At 43.8% G+C, this 18,906-nt stretch overlaps 1 protein-coding gene across 1 annotated transcript in view; it reads right to left on the bottom strand.

The window, feature by feature from the left end:
* Positions 1-18,541, bottom strand: part of RAB40C (RAB40C, member RAS oncogene family) — a 57,162-nt gene extending 38,621 nt beyond the window's left edge. The window contains exon 1 of the mRNA XM_073636610.1: positions 18,327-18,541. The gene's annotated coding sequence lies outside the window, so the exon portion shown is untranslated. The remainder of the gene's footprint in view (positions 1-18,326) is intronic.
* Between the last annotated feature and the right edge of the window lie 365 nt (positions 18,542-18,906).

Below are 18,906 nucleotides of genomic sequence, written 5' to 3'. Positions count from 1 at the left end.
CCGTCATATGACGGCCTAAGGATATGAAGTGGTTAAGGACCGACATATCGACGACGGGTGGCCCGGAAGTGGTTAAGGCAGTTCTGAAGGCAAAAGGGTGTCCAACCCGGTACTAGCTAGGTGTACCTAATAAAGTGGCCGGTGTGTGTATATTATGCCTCGTTTCCACTGAGCGGATAGGTTCGGTTCCCTATTTTGAGTGTTTCCATTATGAAAGTAGCCCATACAACTGAACCGAACCGCACCATTCAGGGTCCTTCAGATGTAGGGCCATAGAAAATGGAACGGTTCGGTTAGGGCGGAGCTACGATACATTCCACTGATTGGTGGACGTGAGACGCCATGCTAGGCATTTTTTCTAAAACCACGTATGGCCCCTGTCGGTCCAAATTGCAGTGGGAATGCTCACCTGAATAGTCCGGACCATTCTAGGCCCTCAAAACTGTACTGACCCGAACCGATCCGCTCAGTGGAAGCGAGGCATTTTACATTCGTGGGACATCACTGAATCTGTAGGTGACACACAATTCAAAGCAGATGGAGAGTTAAGCCTTCAAGTTCGGCAAGTTCAGCAGGAAACAGACAAACTTCAATCCATGTATGGGCAGGCTGGTTATACTCAAGTCGACTGCTTGATAGACTTCAGTACAACCAGCCTGGATTTTCTTTTTTTTTTTTTTTTTTTTAAATTTCTCCTGTCTTATCACTGCCAGTGGTCATAACAGCCAGCAGTGATCAATGTATTTTGACAGCTGGGAAACCTCCCGCTGTCAGAATACAACATCTCCGCAGGAGGGAACACAGTGAGTGTGGATGGGGGAATCGAGCGATTTTCTGCTTAATGTATGACCTTCTTTACTCATATTGACAAAAATGTCCAAGTGTGTGGCCAGCAATTAAAAGTTTGTATATGGCCCAACCTTGCAACCAAAATGAAAGCCAAATACAACGCTGAGGGATGATTAACAAGCCCCACTGGTCTTCCTCAATGACCAACCCATCTATGATCACCCTTATTTTCCAACTTATTATTAGAGGTCGACCGATATATCGGCCGGCCGATATATCGGCCGATATTTGGCTTTTTTTACTTAATCGGCATTAGCCGATTGTGCTGATAAAAAAAGCCGATTATAACTTCAGCGGGACTTGCAAATGACTTCTGTAATAGAAGTCAATTGCAAGTTGTCTGAAGGTTTCTTCTCTCCTCCTCTGGGCAGCCTGCCAAATCTGATAAGAAGATACATTTGTATCTCTTCAAGTTCTTTTATCAATAGACTGAACTCCGTGTGTAGAAGTTCTCAGTTTAACCATTTAAAGACTAAATCTTTTTTGACATTTGTTGCTTACAAGTAAAAATTCTGTATTTTCTGCTAGAAAATCACTTGGAACCCCCAAACATTATACATTTTTTTTTTAGCAGAGACCCTAGGGAATAAAATAGCGGTTGTTGCAATATTTTATGTCACACGGTATTTGCGCAGCGGTCTTTCAAACGCAATTTTTTAAAATAAAATACACTAATTTAAAAAAAAAAAAAAAAGCAGTAAAGTTAGCCCATTTTTTTTTTGTCCAAAAGTTTTGGTTACCTGTTTTTGTGTATTTAATATTTATGATAGTTATTTTTTTTTTAATCTAAATTATACATACAAGTGAACTGATTGGAGGTTTGTTTTGTTCAATAAATGTTTAAATGTAAAAAATTCTCTGTATCACTTATTACTTAAGGCTGCTTTCACACTGGAGCGGGCAGGCGTTGACGGTAAAACGCTGTTAGTTTTAGCGGCACTTTACCGTCATTTTAGCGGCGCTATTCGGCTGCTAGCGGGACGCTTATAACCCAGCTAACGGCCGAAGAAGGTGTTAAATGCGCCCCTGAAGTGCTGCTGCCGAAACGCTTTGCAGCCGCTTCGGCAGCGGTGTGCATTCATTTCAGTGGGCAGGAGTGGTGGAGGAGCGGTATACACCACTCCAAAGACATCCTGCCAGCGCATCGCCTCAGTGTGAAAGCACTCGGGATATCACACTGAGACTGTAGGGAAGCCGTTTTACAGGCACTTTACAGGCGCTATTTTTAGCCCAAAAGTGCCTAAAAAAACACCCCAGTGTGAAAGGGGTCTAACTGTTAGATTTTATGAGATGAAGGGGGAAAAAAAAAAGAAAAGAAAAAAAAAAAAAAAAAAAAAAAAAATCGGCCTAATATATCGGCCCAAAAAAAAAATCGGCATCACATATCGGCCATCGGCCACCGCGATTTCTAAATATCGGCATCGGCCAGAGAAAAACCCATATCGGTCGACCTCTACTTATTATTTCTTCGTTAGTACTAAAGATCTTCTGTTCACCACACCAGACAATATAATATAATCACACACATGGGTTGGACTTGATGGGCTTGTGTCTTTTTTCAACCTCACCTACTACCGTATGTAACTATGCAACTCAACAAGACTACCTAATTATTACAGAGAATTCCCTGAGGAAGTGCGATACCATCATTTAACCGCTTCAGCCCCGGAAGATTTTACCCCCTTCCTGACCAGAGCACTTTTTACAATTTAGCACTGCATCGCTTTAACTGACAATTGCGCAGTCGTTCGACGCTGTAACCAAATAAAATTATGTCCTTTTTTCCCCACAAATAGAGCTTTCTTTTGGTGATATTTGATCACCTCTGCAGTTTTTATTTATTGCGCTATAAACAAAAAAACAAAAACAAAAAAACACCACAATATTTTTTACTATAAATAATATATATCCCCAATTAAAAAAACAAAAAACAAAAAAACAACAAAACAAAAACACACGGATTCCTTCATCAGTTTAGGCCAATATATGTTCTACATTTTTTTTTTACCAGAAATATCGCAATAATCGTATATTGATTGGTTTTGCGCAAAAGTTATAGCATCTGTAAACCATGAAAAAGATTTATGGCATTTTAATTTTTTTACTAGTAATATGCAATTTTTAGCAGTACTGCGACATTGTGACGGACAGATCGGAGACCATTTACACTTTAAGGACCACTGGCATTTATACACCGATCTGTGCTATAAAAATGCACAGATTACTGTGCACTAAATGTCACTGGCAGGGAAGGGGTTAACACTAGGGGGCAATCAAGGGGTTAATTTTGTGTTCCCTCACTGTGTCCTAACTGGATGGGGATAGGATTGACTAGGAGAGGAGCCATATCGTTTGTTCCTACTTAGTAGGAACAAACAATATGAACCCTCTCCTCTAACAGCACAGAGATTTGTGCGTTTACACACACAAATCCCCGTGCTGGCGCTCGTGCATGCAATCGCACGTGGCCGGCGGCGATCATGCCCTCCAGCCATGCGCATCAGGTCCCCCGCCAGCAGGCACGTGCCCTCTTGTGGCCGAAAAAGGGTAGGACATACCCTATGGGATTTCGCCCAGGAGAGCCATTCTGCCGCAGTATATCTGTGTGACACGGTCAGCAAGTAGTTAACAGCTAACTGCAGTTGGGCAGAACTGGAAAATCTGGCTTGATTAGCCAGAGGCCCAGGACACGTACTGTACATCAGTATGCGATGCAACATACTACAGCCATCCAAAAAAGGAGATTTCAATTTGGGGTGAAGATGACCCTTATATCCTGTAGCATGTCTTGACAAAGTATTTGCATAGAATTACCTTTAGATATATGTGTGGGTTGTGAACACTACAGGGAAAGGAAGAAACAAACAATAAGAAAACCACAAAATATGCACACTCCTCTAAACACCTACAGAACGGCAAGAGTTTTACAGTGTATTGGCTTCTATGAAAACATGCAAACTGAAGCACTTCGCCATCCCCAGGCTTTTCTTTTACAATATAGCTTTGCAGGTGTAACTTCCTACTCACATGTTACAAAAGTGCACAGTCACCATTAAAAGGAGAACTAAAAGGCACAACTTTTTGCTTCCATTCTATAGAGTAAGGGAGGATTATAACTCTTATCAGGAGTTTCCTGCCCACTGTGTTCCATTAGGGAGATTTCTCTTCACTTCCTGTCTCATATGCAAAACAGGAAGTGTGAGAAAATCCCCATTTGAAGATTTTCCCATTTTGGAGACAACCCGAAATATGAGATTTTTTTTTTTTTTTTCACTTTCAACAGGTGACAACAGTAAACACAATAAATATGAATCTCCCTAACAGGCACAGACAGCAATAAAAACCTGGCAGGGGTTCAAATCCCTCTCCACACTATAAAAAAAAAAAAAAAAAAAAATTATTAAAACGTTTTGCCGTTAAAAGTGTTCGTTAACCCCAACACACATAATATAAAGATGATAGATAATCTCCTCTCTGCACTGACCACAAAAATCAGGGCTGCTCAGCCCTGACCACCGTCAGAGTATGTCCCTTCTGCTCTCCTCTCTCTCCCCCCTCACCCCCTCCTTCCTGCCTGTCATCTCCCTCTGTGTCTGTCTGAGGCCCGGCCACGCCGCTAGCATTGTAAAATAAAAACCTAAAATTGACACTGCCAGACCCTCTATTAGATTCTGGCATAGCACACTATGCAAGTAGTTTTCAAAAACAAGTGTTATAAATACTGAATTTGAGCTGTCTTCGGGTCGGTCACGTGACTCACGGCCGCTTTACAGCTACAATATAGAGCTTCTGTGGAGGAGACGAGCGGCCATGTGATCTCTGCGGCTGACGTCAGAGGGTGATCAAGGCCCCTCTAGCAAAAGCAATCCATCGCAGCTGTTAAGCGGCCGTGAGTCATGTGACCGGCCTGAAGACAGAAAAAAAAAAAAAAAAAAAATCGGTATTTAGAATGCTCTTTTTGAAAACTACTTACATAGTGTGCTATGCCAGCCTCTAATAGAGGGGCTGGCATAGTCTTCTATAAATGGGTTAACAAACTCTTTAAAAGGAAAAAGTACTGCCACTACAGGAGTGCAGTTCCTTTTGAACTCCTGTGACCCGTTTCAGGATCCGCCCTCATGCCAGGACCGGCACCTAGTCCAGCCTCTCAGCAAGTCGCTGAAAACCTGAGCCACCCCCTCCACAGCTCAGCGCTCCAGTGAGGACACGCAGGGGTGTGTCAGACAGTCACCAGCTCTCTGCTCAGGGAGTTTTGAGAACCGAACGATCGACAGTGTTTGATCGCTCGGTTCTTAGCCTTAAGGCCTGTGGGGGACCTATACTGCATCCACCGATTTAAAAATAAATAAAATAAAAATTCCATACTTCTTTTAACCACCTTTTAACCCTGGCCGTATATGTGCGGTGGCCGGGTGGGAGCTTCCTCCTGAGTGGACGTTCAGGAACGTCCCTCAGAAGGAAGGGGATCGCGTGCATGCAGCGGCGCGATCCCAATGTGCTCGTGTCACCCGGACACAGCGCATCTCCGATCGGCAGGAGGGCTCTGTGATTGACCCTCCTGATCACATGACGGCTGTGTCCAATCATAGCCGTCATGTAATGTAAATAGAGAGCTGGTTGCTAGGCCATCGGCTCTCCTCACACGGAAGTTGTCAGTGAGGAGAGGAGAGCAGATAACTGCAGCCAGTCAGTTATCAGTGAGTATGAGCTTTTTTATTATAGCTTTTTACACACTGATCACTGGCACAGTGTCCCCACACATGTAAACACACAATGTCCCCAAAACACTGTCCCCACATATGTAACACTAAAATCATATGTCCCAATGATCATCTGCACACATGTCTGTGATCACACAAACCATTGTACACTTAACAGGATTTTTGTTTTACCAAAGACATGTAGCAGAATACATTCTGGCGTAAATTTAATGACAAAATTAGATTTTATTGGATCTTTTTTTAAAACCGAAAGTAGAAAATATTTTTTTTTTCAAAATTTCCGCTTTTTTTTTTCGCTTCTATCGTAACAAATTTATTTTTGAATAAATACCGCCCACAGAAAGCTCTATTTGTGCGACCAAAATGATAAAAATTTAATTTAGGTCTAGTGTTGCATGACCACGCAATTCTTATTGAAAGTGCAAGAGCGCTGAAAGGTGAAAATTGGCCTGGGAAGGAAGGGGGTGAAAGTGCCCAGTATTGAAGTGGTTAAGGAGGGTATATAAAAGAGCTCCAAAGATGTTGCAAAATCCTATGCAAACACAGGCTTCTCAAATTTGGAAAACAGACATGACCCAACCACACTTCAGCCCTACATCTCCTTGCTCATTCAGGGCAAAGTGACAGGGTCTGTTTAGAGGCCATAACATGACCGCCTTATACTGGACTTTACAGCACTGTCCTGTCGTGTCTTCAGACGCATCTACTGATACCAGAGCTTAGAGAGGCGATATCACCTCCCTCTGTCCTGTGATAGTGCCCGAGCCTGGTGACTGGATGCCAAGCCCAAGCCCCGCATTGTGGGAGGAGAAACCAATATAAGTATAAACGTATTTTATTGTTTACACATTAAAAAGTCAGTGCATATAATTCATACAACTGACTAGTTAAGAACAAAACATGTAGTATGGCATGAGAATACAAACAGATACAGTCTCCTGCGTTTGAAAAATGAGCCTGACGCGTTTCAGGAACTTGTCACACATGGAGATCAGTGTACAGCTGATGCCAGAAACAAACGTGTTTCTGGGTGGGTGTCCAATGGAATAAACGGTGAACGGGTCCAAGCAGGAGTTGAAGTGATCCCCTAATGATCAAGCAAGGTATAACAGTACCTGGTTCACGTATGTTGTATGAACTATGTAGTATGGGAATTGACAGCACACTACCATGAGAAATTCATGTAGTATACCGTAATCACTGCTCGATAGAAAGTGTCAGGGGTATCACAGACCAAACAAAGAGCCGACATCCCATAGCCAAACAGCAAATTGTGCTGTCAATTCCCACACTACATAGTTCATACAACACACGTGAACCAGGTACTGTTATACCTTGCTTGATCGTAGGGGATCACGTCAACTCCTGCTTGGTCCCGTTCTCCGTTCATTCCATCGGACACCCAACAGCAAACACGTTTGTTTCTGGCATCAGATATACACTGATCTCCATGTGTGACAAGCCCCTGAAGAAAGGACAAGTTCCTGAAACGCGTCGGGCTCATTTTCCAAACGCAGGAGACTATCTGTTTGTATTCTCATGCCATACTACATGTTTTGTTCTTAACTAGTCAGTTGTATGAATTATATGCACTGACTTTTTAATGTGTAAACAATTAATAAAATACGTTCATATTTATACTTATATTGGTTTTTCAATCATACTCAGTTGCCCTTAAAATCCCAACCCTCATGTGTGGGACCCCTGTTTTACATTTATGTACACGGGATGGTGGCAACGTCATAGTCCACTGTTGGTGAGAAATTCTTCTTACAGCACATTGTGGGAGGAGGTCATATGTTCTCCCAGGTTCTGAAGAATTGGGTATTTTGTGCCCATAGCCATGGAAGGAGGAACCACACTCCCCCACCTCCAGCAGTGGAACGTTCCTGTCCTCCTCATGTCCAGAGCAGGTTTATGGGCGTGTTGATGTTAGGAACAGTCCATTCAGAAGACCTAGTAGCGTTGGGAGGGGGGAGGAGTCAGGTGCAGCGGGGACGGTCTTGCACTCGGGGAGGATTGGTGAATTAGTGAAGTATATGTCCGCTCTGCAATTCCCTAAAAAAAAAAACAGGGGAGGTAACCCAGTGAGGAGGGAACGTGGCTGAGCCCCATTCTGTGTGTCTTATTGGAGCAGCCAGGAGCGTAAACGGCGGAGGACCTGAGAAGAGGACCACTGCACAGGGCAGGCAAGTATGACTTGTTTATTATTAATAAAAAAATAAATAAATGTCAAACTTTTAATATATCACTTTAATGGACAAACTGACTGGGTCTCTTAAGATCATCTGTAATGAGATAAGTACCTGGACCATTGGACTACATATGAAAATGCTAGCTACTAGGTTAGCCAAGGTTATCCATAGACACCAAGATCACTCGCATTCAGACCCGTGGGCTAAACTAAAGAATTCATGCAATTTCCTCTGAGGTCCTTCAGCTATATGAATACCCAAACTGTGACAGACTCTGATTGGATGCAGTCACTGTTCAGATGATTTTTTTTCCCCCCGCAGTACTCTTTCAATTTTTTTTAATCAAAGTTTGTTGAACCGGGTGGTGCCAAACATGGCAAGCCTGGCTTGAGGTGTGGCCAATTAAAGTGAAGTTCCACCCAAAAATGGAACTTCCACTTTTTGGAATCCTCCCCCCCTCTGGTGTCACATTTGGCACCTTTCAGGTGGGAGGAGGGAGCAGATACCTGTCCAATACAGGTATTTGCTCCCACTTCCTGGCATAGATCGCGGCGCTTGCGATGACCTACGCAACTTCCGGCGCCTACACTGTCCTCCCCCGCTGTATTCTGGGAGACACACAGGTCCCAGAACACAGCAGGGACCAGAGAGGACGAGCAGCGTGACTTGCGCATGCGCAGTACGGAACCAGGAAGTGAAGCCGCACGGCTTCACTTCCTTATTCCCATACCGAGGATGGCGACGGATGGATCGGCTTCGGCTGCCGAGATCGCGGGCTACCTGGACAGGTAAGTGTCCATATATTAAAAGTCAGCAGCTGCAGTATTTGTAGCTGCTGGCTTTTAATATTTTTTTTTTTTTTTTTTTTTTTTTTTTGGCGGACCTCCATTTTAAGCAGGAGTTATCTATGGTGAGCTAGAGTCCGGCTTCAAAAAGCGCGAGACAACGAGCATGCGCAGATGGCCAGAAAAACTCACATGTGCGCAGCTGTACCAAAAAGCTTGCTCAGAACCCAAAGACCTGCGACACATTTGCACACAGCAAGAAAAAAAAAAAAAAAAAAAAAAAAAATCAAAAACTGCAGTTCTCACCTAGAAGAGAAACACAGAAGTACTGCTTTGCAGCACAAATCAAAAGACATTTAACAAAAATGTATATATTACACACACACACACCTTTATTTAGGTACACCTTGCTAGTACCGGGCTGAAGCCCCTTTTGTCTTCAGGACTGCCTTATTTCCTCATAGCATAGAATCAACAAGGTAACATTCCTCAGAGATTTTGGTCCATAGTGACATGATAGCATCACACAGCTGCTACAGATTCGTCGGCTGCACATCCATAATGCGAATCTCTCATTCCACCACATCCCAAAGGTGCTCTGTTGGATTGAGATCTGGTGACTGTGGAGGACATCGGAGTGCAGTGACCTCATTGTCATGTTCAAGAAACCAGTGGTGAGATGATTTGAGCTTTGTGACATGGTGCATTATCCTGCTGGAAGGAGCCATCACAAGATGGGTACACTGTAGTCATAAAGGGATGGACAGTAACAATAATCATCCATCTCGCACCAACAACCATGCCACATTCAAAGTCACCTAAATCTCCTTTCTTCTGATGCTCGATTTGAACTTCAGCAAGACGTCTTCACCACGTCTAGATGCCAGGATGCATGGAGTTGCCGATTAACAATTTGTGTTACCAAGCAATTAAACAGGAACAGGTGTACCTAATAAAAGTGGCCGGTGAGTGTGAATATTATATATCTATACATATACACAGACATTTTGGGAAAAAAAGTATTTGATCCCCTGCCGATTTGGTATGTTTCCCCACTGACAAAGAAATGATCAGTCTATAATTTTAATGGTAGGTTTAGTTTAACAGTGAGAGATAAAACGAGAACAAAATTACCTCGAAAAACGCATTTCAAAAAAGTTAAATTGATTTGCATTTTAATAAGCGAAATAAGTATTTGATCTCCTATCAAATCAGCAAGATTTCTGGCTCCCAGGTGTCTTCTATACAGGCAACAAGCCGATTAGGAGAACTCTCCAAATCTCAGCTTGTTACCTGTATAAAAAAAACAAAAAAAAACAAAAAAAAAAAAAAAAGACACCTGTCCTCAGAGGCAATCAGATTCCAATCTCTCCACCATGGCCAGGACTAAAGAGCTGTCCAAGGATGTCAGGGACAATATTGTAGACCTACACAAGGCTGGAATGGGCTACAAGACCATCACCAAGCACCTTGATGAGAGGGTGACAACAGTTGATGCGATTATTCGCAAATGGAAGAAACACAAAATAACTGTCAATCTCCCTCAGTCTCGGGCTCCATGCAAGATCTCATCCTTAAGGAGTTTCAGGCTGGGTTCACACTATTGCCGCATGCGGCTCAAGGCAGGAGGTTTGGCGCGTCCCCATTCACCGTTTCAGTCTGATTTTCTGGGCTGAATTCGGACCTGAAACAGATCAAAAGACGCACAGGGCTCCTGTGCAAATTTGCACTGGATCTGCAGCAGGGATATGTGAACTGGCTCCATAGAGAGCTGGTGCCAATCTCCTACCATGCGAATTGGATGCGGAGAAAAGCTGCAACCAATTTGCATAGGTGTGAACCCAGCCTCAAAGATCAGGAGAACGGTGAGGAATCAGCCCAGAATTACACGGGAGAATCTTATCAATGATCTCAAGGCAACTGGGACCATAGTCACTAAGAAAACAATTGGTAACACACTACGCTGTGAAGGACTGAAATCCTGTAGCGCCCGCAAGGTCCCCCTGCTCAACAAAGCACATGTACTGTACAGGTCGGTCTGAAGTTTGCTAATGAACATCTGAATGATTCAGAGGAGAACTGGGTGAAAGTGTTGTGGTCAGATGAGACCAAAATCAAGCTCTTTGGCATCAACTCAACTCGCCGTGTTTGGAGGAGGAGGAGGAATGCTGCCTATGACCCCAAGAACACCATCCCCACCATCAAACATGGAGGTGGAAACATTATGCTTTGGGGGTGTTTTTCTGCTAAGAGGACAGGACAACTTCACTGCATCAAAAGGGATGGACAGGGCCATGTACCATCAAATCTTGGGTGAGAACCTCCTTCCCTCAGCCAGGGCATTGAAAATGGGTCGTGGATGGGTATTCCAGCATGATAACGACCCCAAACACACGGCCAAGGCAACAAAGGAGTGGCTCAGGAAGAAGCACATTAAAAGGAGTAGTAAATCCTTTTTTATTTCAAGCACTTACGGACCGCCGCACGCCGATATACATCCTAAGTTTGAAGAGGAAAATCGTCGTTATGCAGCATCTAGCTGCCATAACCCCGGTATCCTCTTCTTCGGCCGGCGGTGCACTTTCCGATAAGAGTGGTCTCTTCGGCGTATTCGCCACAAGATCAAACACACACAGACACACACACAAACTGTAAAACGGGGAGGGGGCGACAACCAAGGCAACATGAGCTTGAGCCCTCGTTCACACTGAACACAGGTTTGAAAGCACATGAGTTCAGCTGAGCTCACACGATTTAAAACCGGCATTTTAGTCCGACTTCGGGGGTGCTTTGAAAGACATCTGTGCGGGTTCAAGTAGAGCTGCACAATTAATCGTTAAAAAATCGTGATCTCGATTCACCTCCCCTGACGATCTCTCCTGCTGAGTTTGACGATTCTTTCATATAAACAAGTGGAGAGATTATCTGCTCACTCAGCTGTCAAAAGAAAACATCCAGGCATTCTGCCAAGTTTAGAACTTGAAACATTGTATCTAACTTCCTTCTTAGATCAAAGGGATAGAACTTCTCTGTGTAAACAAATAACCTGGGCAATCTGCCAAGCTTTAAACAACGTGTAAATGCAGGAAGTTTAACCACTTAAAGTCTAAATCTTTTTCTGACACTTCTTTCTTAAGTTAAAATCAATATTTTTTGCTAAAAAAAAAAAATTACTTGGAACCCCCAAACATAATATAATATATATATATATATATATATATATATATATATATATATATATATATATATATATATATATATATATATATATATATATATATATATATATAATTTATTTATTATAATATTTTATAATATGGAATAAAATGGCAATTGCTGCAATATTTTATGTTGCACTGTATTTGCCCAGCAGTCTTTCAAATGCAATTTTTTGGGAAAAAATACACTTCAATAAATAAAAAAAAAGAAACAGTAAAGTTAGCGCAATTTTTTTTTGTTTTAATGTGAAAGATGATGTTACGCCGCGAGAATCGTGAGAGAATCGTGATCTATCCTCTAAGCAAAAAAATCGTGATTCTCATTTTAGCCAGAATTGTGCAGCTCTAGGTTCATGTACAGATGTCTATTGAAATCGCCCCCAAAGTCATCAAACATAGTGCAGGAACTACATTTGGCAATCGCTGCAGCAATTGGGACAGTGTCTTTGCCGGTAATAGGCTGCGATTTGGCATGCGATTTGACATGTCAAATCACACTGATGTGAACAGGGGCTTAAGCCCTCTTTAGCCAGAATTCCTCATCCCTTTACCTTCTATAGGTGCCGAACATTATAGCCAAAGCAGTGTCTAAACAAAGCCAACATAGGATGGATTCTAGATGGAGCTGCCCAGCCTGATCCATCTTTAGCCCCAAGTAGGCACCGCCCATACTGTAGGGTTGCCACCTCATCCCTTTAAAACCGAACACATTAATTACACAGGTTATGTGGCTGATTAAGGTGGTAATTAAACTCCCTTACTGCATTAACCACTTGCCGACTGCCAATATACGTCCTTACTTTGAGGACGGATATCATTATAGCAGCAGTTAGCTGCCATAACCCCGGTATCCTCGTGTTCGGCCGGCTACAAGATAATAGTGGTCTCTGCGGCGGTCCCGCCGCGCTCCATTGCCCCCCCGTCACTTACCGGAGTTGTCGGCAGCAGCGGAGGCAAACCGGTCCTTCTCCTGGCTAGACGTGGAGACGAGTGAGGGGAAGATGACCCCCACCCGCCTCCATGGCACTGCAGGGTGAAAGCGACATCAAAACGTCACTTCCACCCATAGGTCTTAAAGGGCCATTTTTTGTAAATAATTTTTTTAAATGACAATTTATTTTTTTATCGCATTTTAATGTAAATATGAGATCTGAGGTATTTTTGACCCCAAATCTCATATTTAAGAGGTCCTGTCATGCTTTTTTCTATTACACGGGATGTTTACATTCCTTGTAATAGGAATAAAAGTGACAATTTTTTTTTTTTTTTTTTTAAACTGTGTAAAAATAAAAAGGTAAAATAAATAAGAAAAGAAGAAAAAAATTTTAAGCGCGCCCCGTCCCACCGAGCTCATGTGCAGAAGCGAACGCATACATGAGTAGTGCCCCCACATGAAAACCGTGTTCAAACCACACATGTGAGGTATCGCCGCAATCGTTAGAGCGAGAGCAATAATTCTACCTCTAGACCTCCTCTCTACCAAAACATGCAACCTGTAGAATTTTTTAAACCTCGCCTATGGAGATTTTTAAGAGTAAAAGTAAAAGTTTTTCGCCATTCCACGAGCGGGCGCAATGGTGACATGTCGGGTATCAAATTACTCGGCGTAACATTATCTTTCACAATATAAAAAAAAAAAAAAAAAATTGAGCTAACTTTACTGTTGTCTAATTTAATAATTCAAAAAAGTGTATTTTTTCCCAAAAAAAAAGTGCGCTTGTAAGACTGCTGCGCAAACACGGTGTGATAGAAAGTATTGCAACGACCGCCATTTTATTCTCTAGGGTGTTAAGAAAAAAAAAAAGTATAAAAGGTTTGGGGGTTCTAAGTAACTTTCTAGCAAAAAAACTGTTTTTAACTTGTAAACACCACAACTAAAAAAGAGGCTCGGTCCTTAAGTTGTTAAATTATCCTCAGAACCTGTGTAATTCATGTATGCGTTTGGGTTTAAAGGGATGAGGTGGCAACCCTACCATACCGGCCACATTGAGAGCTAAAGAAGTTTTATTGACAGGGAACAAAGGAAAGCCAAACAACAAAATAACACACACCAGCAACAACAAAGGCCACATCTAAACAACAACAGAAACCAAAGCTGGACTGTTCCATGTCAATTGATCTCCAGATTCAAAATCGTTTTGTAAAACAGACAACAACACACCTGAGTGAGGACATGACGAGTCAGTACAATACATTCAGTGTATTCATTGTGCCTTACATTGCAGATTGAAGGACAGATCCCCTGTGCCTGGAGTGAGGTGACAAAAAATGGTCTCTACATAACTGCATCATCAACATCACACCTGTAACACAACAGACATTGTTCACGCTCCATTTGTGTGATCTCTGTTAGTTCACATACTTATCAGGCCGTAAGCAACTATTTCACTGTATGACAGTCAGTTTGCTCATTTGTAAGAGGTTTGTTGTCTAATTTATACCGAGACTCATTTATTATTTGCAGGACATCTCATTTCCCCTTCTTCAATAGAATATCCGTGTCCCGGGAACATAACAATGTTACATACAGCGGTGCTTTGTTTTCACATGGCGGAATACTGATCTCATCAATTATTCAGCACAGCTCACCTTCTCAGAAATAAAAGAAGGTGGTGAACCAACACCCTATCCACACCCGCCCCTTAGTCCCCACTGTACCTACCGACATGGGGATTAGCGGTCAGTGCTCATGCAGCAGTTGCCCTGCTTTCTGTAGGGCTTTTGGGACGGATCAGAGTGACTGATTGGCCAAAGCAATCGTGTGCCAGTGCTGACCAATCAGAATCGTTCTGTCTTGGGAGCCCTACAGAAACAAGAAGAGCACATCACGAACCACAATAGCGTCTGCATAGGCAATGACAGTTAATGATGTAACAAATCAATCAGCGTAAAAAAAAAAATCTCTGAATATTACAACTAATGCAGCTGTACACAAAGGATCATCACATAGTCCAAATAGGCATAATATAAAATGAAGTGCAGCACATATAAAACTTATTGCAATTAAAAGTCCTAAAAATCCAATAATAGTCCAGAAAGAATAGGTGGACTAACAGTCCCAGCAAGATTCCTCGTGACAGAACACAAATCCAGATGTAATGGTGATAAAACCCTCCAGAGCACTCGCTTCTCTCACCTCAAGATGTGGACCACTGAGCTAACAGATGGTCAAACACACATGTCCCATACGGGTAAATCATCCAGGGAGGGTCCAGGCCCTCCACTCGATTTCAGTGGTCCACATCTTGAGGTGAGAGAAGCGAGTGCTCTGGAGGGTTTTATCACCATTACATCTGGATTTGTGTTCTGTCACGTGGAATCTTGCTGGGACTGTTAGTCCACCTCCTATTCTTTCTGGACTATTATTGGATTTTTAGGACTTTTTATTGCAATAAGTTTTATATGCGCTGCACTTCTTTTTATACAATGACAGCTAATGAACCATGGAGGGAGGTACAGCGAGGACCGGGGGCGAGTGGGTGGATTAGAGTGTCATCTCTCCTTCTCATAAGGTGAACTAACCCTTTAGGCTGGGTTCACACTATTGTGAATTGGAAGAGGGTTTCTCCGCATCCAAATCGCATGTCAGGAGATTGTGACCGGCCCTCTATGGAGATGGTTCACACTTATCCAGAGAGGCTCCGGTGTGAATTGCACAGGAGGCCTGTGTGTCTTCTGGTCCATTTCAAGTCCACATTCAGCCAAAAAGTTCCACCCAAAAGTGGAACTTGCGCTTGATTCCTCCCCCTCTCCGGTGGAGAACAGGTACCTTTTCCCATTTCCAGAAGACAGCACCGCGATGCCATCCCTCGGGAGTTCGGCCCCCCTTATCCTCCCCCCGCCGCCAGGCCAGTTAAAAAGCACAGCGCGCATGTGCAGTAGGGAAGCGGATGTGAAGCTGACCTTTTAGATTTACCAAAAAAATAGAATACAAGTTAAACAAACACTTTCAATTTGTATACAATCAGGTCGTCCCTTCCACTACATAGTTGAAGGTAAATTGAATAATGTATTGCCAGCCTTAGAAGCAGTGGAGGACAGATACAGGACTGGACTAATACTCCATCCCCCTAGGTGAGGAAGAACGTTTTTTTTTTTTTTTTTTTTTAACCCCCATACTTCTTTTAATTCTTGATTAAAATTTACTTCCCCTGCGCCTATCATATCGATAGTATGTGTTGCTGACTATAGACTGATTATTCCCATCAAAAGGGGATTGATCAGAAAAGAAATTGATCATTTATTGAAGGGCTTGTATGGCCACCATAAGAGCTCCTTCACGCTAGCTAGCGGTCACTCCTCTGAAAAGTGATCTGTGCTCAGGGTGCTTTTCAGAAGTTATTGATAGGCGGTGAGGCAATATGTCTTCTTTTTTTTATCTCCTAAACACCACACTGCCGTGCCCGGCACACAGCTGGCATTGGACTTGAATGGGTCTCGTTTGCCTGGCTGTAGTGCCGGTGTTCTATCAGATAGATAGACAAAGCCCCTACCCGGCCTGATGCACAGCCGAAGTGACGTTGCCTCGCGGCCATCTTGCTACACCTGCACTCCTCCGCAGTAACCCTAGAGTTAGAAGTCAGCAAGCGGACATCTTTATACACCCACCGGAGTCTTGCGTTAAACAGTCATTTTTAACAGTAAACTCAGCTTATATAGTGAAATGCAGTATTTACAAGTCCATAACACTGTACTGATGTTTAATCTTAAAGCAGCGGTGTTCTGTCACATCAGTAAACCTGTCAGATCAGCAGGCTTGCCGCTGCTTTTAACCACTTCAGCCCCGGAAGGATTTACCCCCTTCCTGACCAGGCCATTTTCTGCGATACGGCACTGCGTCGCTTTAACTGAAAAGCTTTCTTTTGGTGGCATTTGATCACCTCTGTGATTTTTATTTTTTGCGCTATAAACAAAAAAAGAACAACAATTTTGAAAAAAAAACAAAAAAAAACATTATTTTTTACTTTTTCCTATAATAAATATCTTCAAACTTAAAGCGGTTGTAAAGGTAATTTTTTTTTTTAAAAAAAATAACAAACATATCATACTTACCTTCACTGTGCAGCTCGTTCTGCACAGAGTGGCCCCGAACCTGCTCTTCTGGGGTCCCTCGGCGGCTGTTTCAGCTCCTCCCCGCAAGCATTCACCACCTTAATGCGAGCTCCCTCGCATGGTGGTGAGTGCTTGCGGGCGCGCTCCCGTGATACAGCCGGCGGCTATAGCCGCTCGCTGTATCACTCGGCCCCGCCCCCCGGCGCACCGCGTCATCGGATGTGATTGACAGCAGCGCGAGCCAATGGCTGCGCTGCTTTCAATCCATCCACTGCAGCCAATCAGCGACCAGGCTGAGCTGCAGCGAAGATGACAAGAACGTGCAGCGAAGATTCGAGGCGTCAGGTAAGTAAAACGGGGGGGCTGGGGGCGGCGGTACTGTCAAAAGTTTTTTCACCTTAATGCATAGAATGCATTAAGGTGAAAAAATTTTTACCTTTACAACCCCTTTAATAAAAAAACAAAACAAACAAAAATAAAAAATTTTTTCCCCCTCAGTTTAGGCCGATATTATTATCATTATTTAGGGTACTTATATAGCGCCGTCAATTTTACGCAGCGCTTTACATGTACATTATACATTCACATCAGTCCCTACCCTCAAGGAGCTTACAATCTAAAGTCCCTAACTCACATCCATATACTGGGGCCAATTTAGACAGAAGCCAATTAACCTCCCAGCATGTCTTTGGAGATATGTAATCTTCTACATATTTTTGCAATAAAATTGCAATAAGCATATAGTGCAAAATAAGGGATAGATTTATGGCATTTTATGGCGCTTTCCGACTTCTAACTCCAGGCTTACCGTGGACGAGTGCGGGTGTACCAAGATGGCCGCGAGGCAACGTCACTTTGGCTGCGCATTGTGCATGGGCAGTAGGCTGGGTAGCGGCTTTGTGATGGGTAGCGGCTATCTGATAGAACACCGGTGTGCTGTCAAAATAGCCATTTTATCGAGACCTCCAATCACATCACTTCTGGTTACTGTAAATCGTCAGTAATTGGAGATTTCGAAGACTTGCTGTTTTGACACAACACCGGCAACCGTATACACTCTGGTAGATTGTACAATCAGATTGTGACGTGTGGGGTGAGCTCACAGGGGACTGTACAGAGTCCAATCTGATCTCACGATCCCCTTCAGGCTCACCCCACACACTGCAATCTGTCCACACCATCAGATCTACCGAATCTGTGTAATAGGAGGACCGACCTACTCCATCCCACCCACCTCCAAACAAGCAGGCAGGCCCTGGAACTACATACTGATTATAACAGAGATCATCGTACAATCAGATTGTAATGTGTGTGGACTGACTGTGCAACATGATTGTACGATTCCCAGCAGGGAAGGATCCCTGGGAGCTCCCTGTTCATGTGGCAGAGGAAGACCCCCCAGTGATCTGCAGGGGGGGAGGGAGGGAGTAGTTCCCCTCTGCTGTACACCTCGGAGGAGAGGAGCAGGCTGGCCGGATGCCGTCCATTGGAACAGGCGGAACTCACCACTACACGTCCAGGTGGAAGGCCCAACACCGGGGACTCAGGTTACTCCAACCCGGGACTGTCTCGTCCTCTTCCTCGCACCCACACGTCGTTCTCCGCTCCCAGCACCAGACGCCTCCGCTCACTACTCAAAGCTTTACCGCGTCCAATCTCCCCCACACAGATCCCGCACACTGCGCATGCCCACAACAACAGGACCTCCGTCACACAAAGAACCTCCCACCCCTTCCTGAACCAGCCGCCCAATCACCGGCGAGCGCCTCCTATCCACGCCCCCTCTTTTTGCCTCAGACACAGATGACAGCGCCTACTGGGGCTCCGGGCCACGCCCCTCCCTATGACTTTAGTGTAGAGTACTAGAGGAAAGCATTTTAGGTTACGCCCACCTCTGCGGCATTCCCTTCATTCTATGTACTTCCCCCGTAGTGCGTGCGTGCTCGCTCCCGGGCGCCTGTACGCAGATTTGTAAACAGTAACACACGCACACAGTGCACGAGCAGTCATGTACTTTGCTCATCCCCGTACGCTCACTCTCGCGCTTCCTCTGATTGGTGAAGGGACGGGCGGATGACGTCATACA

This window comes from Aquarana catesbeiana, linkage group LG06, assembly GCF_042186555.1.
Source record: "Aquarana catesbeiana isolate 2022-GZ linkage group LG06, ASM4218655v1, whole genome shotgun sequence".
In the NCBI taxonomy this organism is placed as follows: Eukaryota; Metazoa; Chordata; class Amphibia; order Anura; family Ranidae; genus Aquarana; species Aquarana catesbeiana.
This window is presented reverse-complemented; position numbering and strand designations above follow the sequence as displayed.